General features: G+C 42.8%; 1 protein-coding gene across 1 annotated transcript in view; it reads left to right on the forward strand.

Annotated features, from left to right (window-relative positions):
* Positions 1-4,204, forward strand: part of acss1 (acyl-CoA synthetase short chain family member 1) — a 27,443-nt gene that overhangs the window by 4,900 nt on the left and 18,339 nt on the right. The window lies entirely within an intron of this gene.

Genomic DNA, 4,204 nt, shown 5'->3' on the forward strand with positions numbered 1-4,204 from the left:
AAATATTACTGACTGAATAGTCTACCGGAATGTAAAGTAAATACACCAACTTCAGTAACAGGTTGTCTGATGTTCACAGCGCGTTTTCCAGAGAGGACTGTATCGCTGCAGAGAGCAGAGACGGAGGCGCTGCTCCACCTGAATGACAGAAATGTATTAGGTGTGTAATCCAGCGCGCTGCGTGCGTCTATCCTCTTGAGCGGAGTTGACAAAATACTGACCATATATTCATGAGCTTAATCCCCAACATGTGAAACGCGCGACAAAGGCGAGGGGTTTTCAATTAGATCGCCCACTTTATCTGGGGGGCCCCGTCACAAAACTTCCTTTAAAACCCTTTAAAGGCGCTAAATTGGTCTTAACATCTGTAATGCCGTGTCGATGGAGGCGAGTCCCCTTTGTCATTAATGAAGTAACAAACCACTTCATCAAACGGCTTTCTCACACACACACACACACACACACACACACACACCTCATGGAGTTAATTCCCCTGCCCCCCCCCCTTTCTCCATTGGATCTCACTGCTAATGCAGGACTATTACAGCAATCAATGGTTATTCTCCTCCGTTTGACCCATCTATGGTGTCCGACCAAATCGCGTGAAATTACCCTGCGGATTAATGTAGTCCCTTCTTTCATATTGTTGTCTGCATCTGTGGAGAGAAAAAACCCTCTTCTTGTTCGCTCAGCGGTCTTGTTTTACAGGTCCCGCAGGTCTTACACCTGTTAATCACTCAATTTAGTCCAAACAAGCAGGAATTAGATCCGATAAGGGACTGATGGGAGAGATATTTCTGTACATTCATTTATACACACACACACACACACACACACACAGATATATACTCACAGCCTCACACAAAGTCACCCAGCTGCTCCTTGGAGCATAATGCAAAAAAGCATAGAGAGAAAAAAGAAAAAACATAAAAAACAATTTTCTCCATGTGCGCCCAAACCTTCATCTACAATGTGTGAGCTCTATGTTTTTTAAATTCTTATTCTTTTGCTCAAGCCCAGTGGACCGTGTGTGGGTCCCCCCACCCCCCATATATGGCCCTATAGGGTTTTGATGAGATTGTCCGGGGACTTCTAATCTTATTGTGAATATAACTAATGAATGGCAAACCAATTTGTCCCTAATATCTGGGGAATGCCGGGAGGCGGATGACCTGCTGGGAGCGAGGCTTAAACTTTCTTTGCAGCGCAAAAAGGCGAGAAAATTGAAATGCTGTCGCGGGGCAATCGCTCTGGATTTATAAAGTCACACTTGTTGGATGTGTGCTCTCTCATTCAAGACAGGCCTGCACTTGGGATTAGGCCCATGAGGTTTTTCTTGTTGCATGAATGATCATGATAATGAATGTTGATATATTGGGGTATGGGTGTGTGTGTGTGTGTGTGTGGAGGGGTGAATGTAGTCCAATCATGCGCTGTTTTCTTGCAAATTGGCTGCAAAAAAAAAAAAAAAAAGGGGAAATCTACATGATTTGGCGGATTGTGTCAGTGCGTTGAGACCTGAACGCTCAGGCACTCTCACAGGTTGAATCCAGGTGTCCAGAAAATGTCCTCCCACTGACTTGTCGTGCCCATTTTCATCACCACCACCACCCTCCCTCCCCCCAGCTGTTGGACTTGATTTGGCCCGTGATTTTGGATTCTCCCGGGCCTCGTTTCTCCCACCACGTCCCCGCCTGAGAGAATAGGCCCAATCACTCCACAGCCTCAGCCGGATCAGTCCTCACTCAGTCCCCGGGAGAGGAGCTCTAAAAGGCGCTTTGATGAACAGCCTCCCACCCTCCCATTCTCCCTCCCTCCCCTCCCTCCCCCCAAGGCGGAGAACCGGGCCTCGATGAAAAGACCTGAATAGCAGGGCCATGGCACTCCGCTCCCCTCTCGGATCGCCCCTTAATTCCCCGTCTCTCCTGCTCTCATCCAATTAGCTCAGTGTATTAAGCGGTTTATCGTCTCATAACCGCCCTTTCAGCTCCAACAAGGGAGACACTTTGCAATAGGACCGGCTCTCCTTTTGACACCCTCTCTGGTGCTTGTATGTTCCACCGCGCTATGAATAACAGGGACAGAATAGGCGACTAATTCCCTCATCAAAGCCTACCTTGTCCATCGCTGGTCAAAACGACAAGCAATAAAGCTTAACACGACAATACAAAGAGACTTGTTCGACCTTATTAGCTTAGCAGGGTCGAATTAATGCAGGGGACTCAATTTGACTGGTTTCACTCCAAACTGGGAGGACAAAACGAGGCCCTTGCTTTAAAAAAAAAACAAAAAAAAAAACTGCAAGTCTGCTAGTGGGAATAGCAGGCCTGTGCGCATCTACTGTGATCTGCAGCTGATTAAATCCGGGAGAAAACCCGAGCAAAAACAAGCTAAGCAACTGTGGGAGAAGTAGTGGAGCTGATATGATTGAATAAATATGTAAAGTTAGGAGAAATAAATGCACCGACACACTTTTTCTCTCACACACAGCATGTTCTATCCATTGCATAGTGAATCATGGTCTAAGTGTTCAGCCCACTTAAGGTTGCCTTCACAAGTCACAGTGGTTTCAAGTGATTTGTGAGGCATGCAGTGTTTATGGAAATGCACACGGCAGGATGGAATAAAGAAGGGAAAAAAATAGAAAATCCCTCAACTGTATTAACACAAAGGAGAATTCTTGGGGAGGAAAATGGTGAAACACTTCATGTAGCCAGTTAGACTGAACTTTAACTACAGCAGAGAAAGTATATTAAAGAAACACCAGTGTTATGCCATTGGGTTTATTAATATATGTTTATATTAGGCCAAACAGAGATGCTGCCAACATTGGTTTTTCATTCATTCACAATTCTTTACTTTGGCATCAATGTAAAGAACCAGCTTCATTCGACAGGCAGCAGTTATTTTATTCATTACCAGTTCTCAATTTATTTCCCACAAAATGCACCATACTGCCATATAAAAAGGACATGTATACCGTAATAGAGGATTTGATCTGCTTTGCTATTTAGAAATAACAAAAATATTTCATTAGAAATCAACAGGAGCCTAAAATTAGGTTACACTTGCAAAATCTCATCCATATACTTAAAGGATAAAGCAGGCCATTTTATATTAGTCTTGTCAACAATGTTTTTTTTTATCCACCTCTCAACGCCTGTCTGTATCATCACATTCCCACTGCCTGAAAAAGTAAGCCACTCAGAATAGATCGTAAATATAGTTTCACTTTGAAAATAAAAAAAGTGATTTTGTAAAACAGCTGGGCACTGTATTTTTTCTTTCTTTAGCAACTTTTAGTCAAACTGGAGTAAACAGAGCAGGGCATTTAATGGGGACTATTTTCAGCTGCAGAATAAAACTCATTTGGTGCACTAGTGAGTTTTTACAGCCCGTCAATGTATGTGGGATCAGCTCCCAAACATACAAACGTGCGGCTCATTTGTGTTTTTAATAGTTTTTGGACAATAATGGAGCACAGAGGAATGAAATATACTGCATCAGGCTTCAGCTACAGAGGAACCACAATCAATCCATCGTTGGTTTCGCTCTTTTTATGAGATTTGTTGAGATTAAGTAAAATATAGAATAAATATAAAATAAAGTGAAGGGGTGCTTGATTTACATAACCAGATACCCCAATATTGTAACTTTTTTCTATATAGTTTAAAAAACAAACAAAAAAAAAAAACTTTCAAGGCATGTTTGTTGTGTTACAGAGTGCAGTGCCAACAGGAAACACGATCACCCCACAGAATCTCAAATAAAACAACATTAACATTATATCCATTCAGCTTTTTATTGAGGTTTCAGTATCAAAAAGATTCTCAACAATATCAAAATACCCAATACTAAATATTCTGGTCATTACAAAAAAAATCATTACATAAACCAACCTGAGCGATACAAGTCGGATACATAGAAAATTACAGACATTAAAACACAATCTGCACAGAGGAGGGAGGGCAGGAGAAGATGACGAGTGAAAGGGATGAAATGACATCAGTTAAACAGAGGCAGTGGAGGAGAAGGAGATCAGCTGTTCGATACGGAGACAAAAGAGTGAGGGAGCAGAACATGTGGCCTCCCTCACCCCCTGCATCCTCCTTACTCCTTTCTTTCATCCTCTGATCTCTCTCTCTCTCACTCTCTCTCTCTCTCTCTCTCTCTCACACACACACACACACACACGGAGGGGAAC

This window comes from Morone saxatilis, unplaced genomic scaffold (genome assembly GCF_004916995.1).
Source record: "Morone saxatilis isolate NCDOM2014 unplaced genomic scaffold, NCSU_SB_2.0 Contig7, whole genome shotgun sequence".
Lineage (NCBI taxonomy): Eukaryota > Metazoa > Chordata > Actinopteri > Moronidae > Morone > Morone saxatilis.